Genomic DNA, 11,697 nt, shown 5'->3' with positions numbered 1-11,697 from the left:
AGTGGGTGATTAAGACAGGGTTTACCTAAACATTAAACATGCCTCACCGTTCAACAACTGTTTCACAGTTGTTAAAGCGATGTAGTGTGGCAGCTACAGCGCTGAACGTTGGACTGCCCAGGTTCAAACCTCAGCCCTGCTGCTTACTTACAAGAACATCTAGGATAATCCCTTCATGCCTTTAAGTCACGACTTTCTCATCTGTAAACTGGGGTGATGGTAGTTTGAATCTCATGGGGTGATTACAGGGTGACCGAGTGTCTCAGTTTGCCCAGGGCTGAGGGTTTCCTTGGACACTGGAACAAGGATAATCTTGGGCAACTCGGCTAATTGGCCTCCTAGAATCTAGAAGCCTTGTTAACACGACACTTGTAAGGGCTCTACTGATTAGTCTTTCCCATTTCTCATGTTATTTTTAAAGATCATCCAGAAATCCTGAAGTTTTATGTGAAAAGAAACAATGAGATTATGACAGCCTGCACAGTGGCCATGCATCTGAGCCGGTGAGATCGTCTTCCACACTGTGCTCTGGGCTCTGTCACATGACTTGGTTTGACTAACAGGACACAAGCAGACTCTAAAAGTGCATGGATCTTGGGGTTGCCACTCTTCCTGTGGGGAACCCTTTGCCACAGCATGAACAAGCCCGATTTGCTTGCTTGAGAACAAGTGAGCAGATGGCAGGAGATCCTGGCTGCCCCACTCACACTAGTGGGTGAGGTCTTCCTGGATCCCAGCCACAGGAGAACCACCCTGACAACACTCAGAACCAGGAGAATGATGCCGGCTACCTTAAGCCACTAGGCATGCGGGGATTTGTTACATAACTGGGAGATTTTATTTTATTTTTTAAATTTTATTGGGAACAGCCATAGCCATTGGTTACACATTGATTTTATGCTACAGTGGCATAGTTGACTCTTTTAGGGAGGGTTCAGCTCACAGTGGCCCATGTGGGGATTGAACTGGCAACCTTGGTGTTATCAGTACCACGCTCTAACCAACTGAGCTAACTGGTCACCCTGATTGGGAGATTTTTGTTAAAAAGTTAATGAATGAAGCTAAACTGTGTAGTGCATAAAATTAAGATGTGGAAATAATGCTATGTACTGGCGCTAGAAAAGAACATAACATTCTATAAAATTTAGAGCTAAGACTAAAGAAGTTTATAAAGTTCATCTTTAGCTTGGATGAACAATGATCTCTGTCCCCCCCCCCATTTGAACAACTACTTCTTTCAAATTTCCTCTTTATAAGAGAAAATTTCTTGTAAACAAATTCAGATTAGGTGTTACAGACTTATTCTATCTTCCTTGCGCATTTACATCTCAAAGAAGGAAGTCTATAATAAAAATACAACGTTCTGAACAATTAACGCTACAAGTATAACTCCATCACTTTCTCTTGTCCCATTTGCCCCAGGACTGCTCCATAAACCCTCCCCGGCACCCCCACCCTCACCCCTTAATCCCTGGCAGACTGGGATTGTTGGTCACTTCTTTCTGAGAACAGCAGCACAGAAGCATTTGGGAACTTGATAGAAATGCTAATTCTGGGCCTACCTTGGAGCTGCTGAATCAGAACCCCAGGGGCTGGAGCCCAGCTAGCCCATTTTAATGGCCTCTCAGCCATGACGATGTAGCTAAAGGTTGAGAACCTGCTCCAGGAGGTGCCGGTGTCCAGGCTAGTCTGGCAAGGGCCCAAGGAGGCCTTGAGTTTAACTGAAGTACCTCTGTAAGCCAGTGACTGGGCAAGATCTGGAATAACTCCGGTTGGCTGGTGGAGCTGTGGTCTGACCAAAGGGAGGGGTCCCGACTCAGCCCCAGATCTGCCAAGACTCAGGAGCCTGAGATTTCCAGGGTTGCTCTGTGGCCAACTTCTGGGCTTGTCTTTTTCACTTTAGGGCATTGTCATGATTTCCAGCAGGTGGCACATGCTAATCACCCCCATTAGAAGTCTGAGTAAACCCAATGGCTGACTGAGTTACTGAAACACCAGGTGTATATATTTGCAAAGCCCTTGCAGTCCAATTATGCCATCAGCAATGATGAAGAGAAACTTGTAATTGGCATAATTAGTACTTGAGTGCAGTAGTGTGTCATTAGAAAGAATGCTCTCTTCAGCGCCAGTAACACTGACATTGGTAAGCACAGATTTGTTTTTGAGAGAGAGAAAAAAAGCTGGTATTCTGAAATCAGCACCTATTTACTCAATTACATTTTAAAATTTACTATCCTTTGTCAGCGATTTGCCAATGTTGCCCAGTTCTGGTAAAAATCTATGAAATGCCTTTATTGGAACAGAGAAGAAAATAAGATGATTTAGTGATGTGTGTGCATGTGTGTAACTGAAAATGCAATCTCTTTTTTATTTCTTAAAGAGAAAATTTGAGGCAAAGTAAAGAGAGTAGCCCTATACATTTTTGTTATAGCCCCATTATTTCACAGATGACTTAATATAAAAAACACACATAGTACAGGTTATTTTCTGTTACCCAGGTGATGTCGACTTCTGGTGATTTCTGTGTGTGGTTGTCTGTGGTCTGGGGATTGGTGTTTTTTGCAAAAGCAGTTGAGAACAATGATGATGAGGCTGCTCTGAGCGTGACGGTGAGTTACAGAAGGCAGAGCTGATGCGACTGAGGAAGGCAGTGAGTCGGTGTGCCCAGGGCTCTTACCATGGCGTCTGCTGCACGCTGAATCTCAGAAACCTTGGCTGGTCTCATTACTTCCTGGATTCTTGGAGAAAAGTTAGCATTGGGATTAGCAGTAACATGGGCCTCTCAGAGTTTTGAATAGATAGTCTTGTAACTCATCCCAGGAACTTAGCCAGGAGTTAAGTATTTCGGTATAGCCCCAGGAAGTTAAATATAGCTGGTGATTCTCGCCAATGCTCTGGTTTGAGCTGGGTCTTGCCAATTAGCTCTGAAAGTCTCATAGAAAAGTCAAACTTTCAAGGGCATGATGGATGTGGTTGGGAGTTTTAAAAAATTCTTAGTGCAAAGGCCTTTGACTATCTAAGTCTATCTTAAGAAAATCTCATGCTGATAATCACACAACTGTTCCTGTCTGTACATAGTCTAAATGCTGGCATTTAGTTTAGAGAACAAAAAAAAAAAAATGAAAACAAAGATGAAAAAAAACTATAAGATCTCAAAAAAGAAGAACCAAATACTGTCCTTTTGAATAGAAATTTCAAAATTCTATACAACCTTTTTTTTTTGTATTTCTGATTATTTCATGGGGAAAGACACAGACGATCTAATGCACACTTAAGTGAGAATAGAGCCAGGAATAAAATGTCAATCTTAGATTCTCATTTTGAGCTAGAGTAGTTGCTCTTGATGACTTTTCCCAACTCTCTGCCTTAAAACCAGTTAAAAGTAAAAGAAAATAAACTCGTACATGTTTTCTGACCTGGGTCTTCTTTTAAACTGAGCATTGAGAGCTGGAAAGGAATTTGAGGAAATCCACCAACAAGGTGTTGCCATTGGGTTAGTGGTTCAGAAATTATGCTGGTGGCTTCTGATCTCCTCAGCACCCGACAAAACCCACCAAAGTTTAACTCTGGGATCCTTGACTCACTACTTAAAATAGGTATTGGACATCAGGTTCAGAACAGCTGCTCAATTAGAAAAAAATCTTCAATTACAACACTTATGAAGCCACAGATCTTAATTACCATTTTGACCCACATTTTCATTTCTATTTGAGTCTAGTAGCTTTTCTTTTTTCAGTTTCCTTTTCAGTTGCTTATTTGAATGGATGTGAAAGTGACCTGCGTGTATGTGTGTGTGTGTGTGTGTGTGTGTGTGTGTGTGTGTGTGTGTGTGTAAAGGGAGGCCAGACTAGGAAAACAGGCCACACACACAGGCGGAAGTCTTGTTTGCTGGCTTCTGCAACTGTACTGAGGAGGTGGGAGCAGCAATCCTTGTTTCTCTTGTGGGAAGCTGTCTTCCAGAGCGCAGGAAGGAAGTGACTGGCTGGGCTGCAATGAGTCATCCAGCTCAGGCTGAGAACCTCTTCAGGGACAGCATATAAAACACGGAACATGTTGGTTAGCTTGGGAAGCTAGGACCAGTACAAGCATCCCTGAATTTCAGTCCTTTCTATTGTCAGATTTCTATTCACCAGGGTTTTAAAACTACAGTGTATGAGGTTCAAATAGCCTGACTTTTAATTCTCAGAGAGAGTAAAAAGGGTGCCCAGTAAAGACTGAACAGTTTTTTCTTCTTACAATGAAGAACTGCTATTTAAATGTTCGTAGACTAGCTGTGTGGCTACGGGAAATTCATGGATCTCTGATCTGTGGCTGGATGGGGTCATAAGAAACTTACCCCCTTGCTGTGAGCATCCAGTGAGGTCGAGAGTGTGCCGTGCTAACGTAGCATGGCTCATAGCAGATGGTGGCTTGTAATACCAGCGGCAGCATACATTCATTACTGGTTGGATACGCCAATTTTTCCATGAAGCAAATTCTCAAGAATTTGAAAAAACTACAAAAGCATCATCTGTCTGAATGCAGATTAGTGTTTTGTTTATTACTGCAAAGCGATTTCTAAATTAGATAGTTTCACCCCACCGAGTCAGAGAGAGGCAGACAATAAGCAATTCATTACATATATAATAGGTCGGGTAGTGGTAAATGTTACGAAGAAAAATAAAGCGGAGTGAAGAAACAGACTACACGAAGGTGAAGAGGGCAGTTATGTGATATGAGGGAGTTAGAGAAATCTCTCTGACAGGTAGCATTTGAGCAAAGTCCCAAAGTAAGAAGAGAGAGCAATACACAGCTATCTAGGGACAGAGTGTTCCCGCAGAGAGAACAGCAAGCGCAAGGTCCTGAGGCAGGAGAGAGCTTGAAGGAACAGGAGGAGGCCAGTGGCCTGGAGCCCTGAGGAGAAGAGAAGTGGGAGGGCGGGGAGGGAGGAAGACGCGCTCAGCCAGTTCACATTGGGTCTGGTTTGCATGGTAGGGGTTAGAGGTTTTAGAAGGGAGGCCAGTGCAGGGTTTGGGCAGAGAAGTGATATGGCCTGAATCAAGTCTCCAGAGGGTTCTTCTCACTGGGAAGAAAAGAATAGATCTTTATTCTTGTGCTCGGGAGCTCGCAGTGACCGTGCTCTAGTTCTGCCCAATTTTCTAGCCTAATAAAATAGAAATTTGTGTTTTAAAAATCTACCGCAAAGAGACTGAGACCTCTCCTAAGACTCCACATATTTATTGTAAAGATAACTTCCAAGTGATCACAGGATCAGGCAACATCCCAGGAATTAGTTAATTCATCACCACAAATTTATATTCTGAGTCCCTTTGACTGTGTGAGCCCGAATTTAACTACAATTACAGAAGTTAATCCAGCGGGGAGCCTCATGGCTTCCTGTTACCGCTGGTTCCCAAGTGTGGTGTGTTAGCCCAGGAGCCCCATCTGTCCTGTAGAGTCCTCCAGTTGCCTTTTCTTTCTTCTGCCCAGGCTTCATAAAGCTGCTGTCTCTGTAGTGGTCAGGTGGAGAGGGGCAGGCAGGGACAACAAAGGCTGGAGAATTTTAGGGTGCCTGGGGTTTATCAATGATCTTGTCTGGGGCCATTATCTCATTAGACCCACACTGCAATTTGCTGTTATTCCTCCTCCCAAGGAAAAGAGGCCTCCCCTAATTGTGTCTGTTCTTATTTAAATCTAAAAAATGTGATAAAAGAGTGAAATGGTGGCCTCACTTCCCTCATCCCCTTCAAATATACAAAGGAGGCTAGCAGAGTCCAGTTTAGGGGTACCACGGCCCAGGGCAAATCAGCTTCCGAAGGGGTGGTGTAAGGCTCTAGCTGTCTAGGACCTTGGTTACAACTGTGTGAAAATCAAATGTCTGCTGGAGATGAGTACAGCAACAGAAAAATAGCTTCCAAATAAGAGGTGGGATTATGAGTGCACAGCTGCTCAGCTCAGGCTGGACCTGAACAGCTATTGCTCAGAGCTCAAACTCCTGAGCGAGCTCTTAACCAACTGAGCCACTCGGCCGGCCCCTCCTAGTTGTTGCTTTTATAGCCTTTAAAATTGATGATAGGAGTAAAACACTTTGGAGTATTGTAACCAAACATATTTTGTAAGGGATATGAAGGGTTCATCATATCCATCAACACACAACTGCATACAGTTTCCCTATCAGGCACTTTCTAATTTAGGGCAGCCTGGGAGGAACAGTTCTAAGGGCTAATGCTCTTAGTCACTCTGGGCTCTCTTTCTCCACTTCCTAAATAACGTGCCAGCAATAAATTTAGAAGAGACAAATGAAGAAGCACATCAGAGGAGAGGACTGTATCAGCAGGACAGACAGAGAGCAAAGATCCCACACCTGCCCAAAGCTGGGCACTGTGTCTCCAAAGTGCCTCCCCTCTCCCAGCACCCTGTCCTGTGCTGCGTACCAGCTGCCTGACCCAGAAGACCAGCGTCCAGCTGGCTGTGATCCTGAGACACACGTGGGCAGAGTGGATGTGCCTAGAGCAGGGACTTGCTCCCCATCACTCCACGTCCTGCCTCAGGAGGACATGATCAGCCCTGAGGGGGAGGGGGTTCTGCTTCTAGCCCCAGAGCTGCTCAGTCCAGTTGTCTGCAGACAGTCCTTACCTCCAGGGTGGGGTAAGAGTCAGGAGGCAGAGCTTTGTGGGGCTGACAGCATCGGACCAGAATCACCAGAGAGGGTACCTCTCCCAGCTTGAACACTAACTAGTCTTGTGTTCTGGGCTCTTCCACAACTGCCCTTCAGTCTCTTCACATAAAGCACAAAGGTGGGATGGGACAGGTAAAGGGAAAGGGCATTTCTAAGTGTGGGTCACAGCCAGCGAAGTGCTGGTAAATGCTTCACAATGGACTGAAAAGAAAGGGCAGGGAGCTTGTAAATGTTCTGATTTCCATGTTGTAAACACTCCAGGTTGGGAAGAGATGCAGAAGGCAGGTCACTATATCGCATTTCCACCATACAACAGACAGCAATAACCTCAAGAGCATGGGTTTATATAATTTTATGAAGTTTATAAAACTCTAGAATTTAAATTTTTTAAAAAAGATTTTTATTGGAGGGTTGGGGAACGGGAACAGTGCTGGGGAATTGGGGGAAGGGGAACAGACAAGTTGCTGTCGTTTTGTTCTTCAGTCTAGTTGTGGAGGACGTTGCTTCACTGGCCCATGTTGGTATTATCATTGTGCTCTTCCCAGGTGAGGCAGATCAGTTGCCGGCTTCTGGATGGCCGCTCACTGCGGCTGCTGGCCGCTCACGCTGGCTGCTGGCTACACACGGTAGGCTATGGCAACCCACTGCAGCAGGGGTTGCAGCCTAAGTTGATGCAGGCGACTCACGGCAGCCCAGCTCCAGGTTGGGCTGTTGTTCAGCATCTTAGCTGTGGAGGGCAGTGTCACTGGCCCTCATATGTGGGAATCAAACCGGGGCCCTCTGGCGTCCCAAGCCAGCTCTTAACCAGTGTGCCACTCGGCCGACCCTAGAATTTAATTTTTAATAGTGATTCTGTTAAACCAGCTTGCAAAGTTCCTGAAAATTTAACCACTGGATCTTGTGAGCTGGTACCTCTAGTATACCAGTGGCTCATTGTCTAATTGAGGGTCCTTAAATTGATTTTTAAAATTAAATAAACCAGATTAGTTAACGTGACGCCAGAATAGAATATAAAATTTTAGAGCACATTGTATTAGTCAGGATAAGCATTGTTTCATAAAATTTGTGTGAGTGTATCAGACCATGACCTAAAATGTATTTACTTATGTGAGTCTTTTAATAAGACATTTCAGCAGTTCTGGAATCAGGACCTCCAGGTGCTTTTCTATCCAATTTTAGTTTGGAGTGACTGTCCGGAGAGCCTCACTGCCCCTTAATATAGCCCCAAATCTCAGAGTTAAGAGAGTGATTGGGCTACTGAAAGCTTGCTTGCTTCCTGAGAAAAACAGAGATAAACGAGGCCCGGAGAGGTTGAGAAGATTCTGGAAAGGGAGACCCTTGAAAGAGAAGAATGCATTAGGAGCCAGGTTGGCCCTTGGACTCCCTGAAGCTATACTGCGTTTCCCCTAAAATAAGGCCTAACTGGAAAATAAGCCATAGTGTGATTTTTCAGGATGCTTGTAATATAAGCCCTACCCCAAACATAAGCCCCAGTGAAGATCGTCAGCCAGACATGACTGCTTGAATAAATATAGATTTTTGTACATGAATAAATGAATAAATGTAGATTGTTGGAGCAACAATTAATATAGGACCCAGTCTTATTTTCGGGGAAACATGGTAGGTGAGTGCAAATCACAGTCTTCAGATGTGGCTGGGCCTCCTGAGGTCAAACAGGTTGGCAGGGTGTTTGCAAATGATGACCTTGAGGTTTCTTCTGGTCTGAGCCTTCCTCTAATGACAACAAGAGAACAGTTTCTTCGCAGGGCAAGGTGAGTAAACATGAGGTCACGCCCTTCCTGTGGGTAGCCAGATTTCAGTCTCCCGGCAGGAGAGGATGTGGGCCTACGTGGGGCTGCAGCAAGAACACCAGCAGTTGGTATCTACCACCATATTGTCCTTAAAAACATTTCTTTTTAAAGTTAATTGTACATCTACAGGCAATTAGGAGGAGTAATATGGAGAGCCCACGTACCCTTCATCCTGTTTCTTCCATTAGTGACCTCTTGCATGACGTGGTGACTATGGTACAAGGTCATAGCCAGGAGATTGCATTGATGCAATCCACCCACCTTATTCAAATTGCACCAGTTTTACATGTATTTGTGTGTGTGTCAGATCTGTGCGATTCTATCACACGCGTAGATTTGTGTGGACACCACCACTGTCAAGACACGGAATATTTCTGTCCCACAGGGTCCCTCCTGCTGCCTCATTATAGTCATAGCCACTTCCTCCCCCTTTTCTGACCCCTGACAACCACTATCTGTTCCCTGCCTGTACCGTTTGCCATTTCAAGAATGTTGTGTAAATGGAATCTTACGGTGTGCGTGATGGACTTGCCTCACTGAGCTTTGAGACCCACCAGGTTGTTGTATATCAGTAGTTGTCCCTTTTTGTTGCCTTTTTGTTGGTAGAGTTTAACTATCTACCTGTTAAAGGGCAGGTTGAAGGCTCTTTTGGGGTTTGAGCTCTCACAAATAGAGCTGCAGTGAACATTGGTGGTTTTGTGTGCACAGTATCTTTTGAAGGGCATTTTCTTTCTACAGAAGGGAGCAAGGATCTCAGTGTGAACATGGGCCCACTGTCACCTCAGCTCCACAGGTCACTGGGCTTGAGAGCAGATGGAGGCCTGCAGGCAGCTGACTTCCAGGTGAGGGAACCTGTGCAGACCCACACCGGGAGATCCCAGAGATGCCACGGCCAGAGCTGGTCTCTGTGCTTTAAGAACTTCGCCAGGCCCTGCATGTGTCACAGGAGAGCCAGCATCTACCAGGTGCTCAGGGGGAGGTTGCGTGGTCGGAAGGGTGTAAGAGGAAACAGCTCCACCCTTGCCCTGGGGGCATGATTGGTCAGAAACCACCGAAACTGACTTCTTATTTGCCTAACACTGGCCTAATTATGGCACCATATACCACATACCAACTTGTGGTCCCCGCAACAGCCCTGTGCACAGGTACTACTGTTTTCCCATTTCACAGACAAAAATACTTCGAGATAATCGGGGGAGAAGAGTTATATTTACAACACATTATTTGGAAGGAATAGAAAGGAATTTAAGTGGTGTATCACAGACCACAAATACAATAAAAGCACTGTCAGTCAATCATTTCTCATCCTCAAAGTTAAATAAAATTGATTAATGTGCACAGACAGGTGCTGTGTTTGCTCCTGAGCCCCAGCTTTGTCTTCCTGCTTCTCTACGGTCACCAGGCCTCCTCACAGTGCATGATCTGGCAAATTTCCTCCACAGCCAGCTGCCACCATTCACTCCCTTCTGTGCCACCTATACCCCTGAAGCTGGGAGTAATGGTAACTGAGCTACGTGTAGGGGTGAGGGCAGTCCCCTGCGCGGGACCACCCAAGGGGCTCTTCAGTTTCCCAGAGCCTCCATGTCCTCAGAAATGGGCTTTCAGTTTTCATGCAGCCCTGTCATTGTGTCTACGAGTATACCTTAAAGACCAGGGCTACTTCTAGGAATTCCTCTTCTGTTTATCTTTTTTTTTTTTTGCCGTATCATTCCGAACTGAACTACCTGTAGGTGGAGGGGACACTGTGGAGAAGGTAAGCTCTCCAGTTATTTAGTGGCAACGACACAACTCATGTGAGTGCCCTGAGGTTAAGGGGTGTGCGTCGTATTTCTCTGATATTCCCACAGGACCTGGCAGGTTCTGGACACATGTGAGGTGCTCAGTAAAGGTTTGCTAAATGAATGAATCATGAAACAGAGCACATACTCATTCAGAAAAATTGTGTGGCTGGCCCCTGCGTAAAACTGTATCTCAATATCAACAAAACCTTGAAAGAAACAAAGAGAAATAAAAATATCTACGTTAGAGTGGTGGGCATACAAGTACGTTTTTTGCCCTTTTACAGTTTCTTTATTTTTATGTGGGCCCCTCAATCTAATGTTTTACAAAAGGAACACCTCTTACTGGCCACTGATAAAATCTGCTTTGCTTGGTTGTGACAATGTCGAAGACCAGTTTGGGGCTTGTTGCAAATTTATCGTATTTATTGCTGGGTCTCCAGTGCCTGGTTCCCTGGACAGGGAGCATCTGTGAGTCAAATACAGAGTTTTCTAGGGCTTGTGTTGTGGTTCTGCTGTGAGAATCGAGTGTCAGAATAGAGTCTTGATGGCAAATCCTTGTCCCAAATGATGTGAATCAGGTACCCGCCTCCTTTTAACTTCTGAAATAATTTAATGGAGAATTTAGAAGAAAAAAAAATACATACCTTTCTGTCATAGCTAAGAAGACAAGATTTGGAGTCTAGATAACAGCTGATTCCAGGGATGTCTTCAAAAATCGCCTTGATTTTGGTTACTTAGGGTAAAAAATAATAAGTTAAACTTTATCATGATCAAAAACAGTCATTTTGAGCTAATGTTCTTCATAATAAGCACTCAAAGCATTACACAAATCTATTCAACAAATAAATCCATTAGATATCTGGGCTTATATTTTACTATTAACTCAAATTGACAGGTGCATTGATGTTAATCAAATAGCATCCCATACAAACTCTATTAAGGTTTTTTTTTATGAATGAGGATAGAACAGGCATAGGCTATCCCAATGATTCCCAAATCTTACTGGCTTTACACACCAGAAGTTCATTTCTCACTTTTACAAAGACAGTTGCTGATCCCAGTTGCTCTTCAGGGCAGCTGTCCGCCATGTAGTGACTCAGGGTCTAGGTTGATTCTATCTTATCTCTGAGTTTCAAAACAAGGCCTCTCAATTGCCACAGCAGAAGAGAAAGCCTGGAGAATACCACAGTGGCTTTTCTTAGCTGCCAACCAGATGTAACATCACTTACTTTCATTTCTAAGCACATAGTTCCTCCCTGATCTGGCAGCGTGGTCCTCATACACATAAGAAGAAGCAATTGGTGCACACTGTAAGGTCTATTGACGTCTTGCTGCAGTGGACAGGCTGGGCTCAGTTGCCCCTGGGGTGCTGGGTCTCCTTTCCACCAGCAGTGCAGCACAATTGGACGTCGAGCATCCAAAAGGAACCTTAGTGTAGACATGTTCA

Source organism: Hipposideros armiger, unplaced genomic scaffold (assembly GCF_001890085.2).
Source record: "Hipposideros armiger isolate ML-2016 unplaced genomic scaffold, ASM189008v1 scaffold_91, whole genome shotgun sequence".
In the NCBI taxonomy this organism is placed as follows: Eukaryota; Metazoa; Chordata; class Mammalia; order Chiroptera; family Hipposideridae; genus Hipposideros; species Hipposideros armiger.
Note: the sequence above shows the minus strand (reverse complement) of the source record.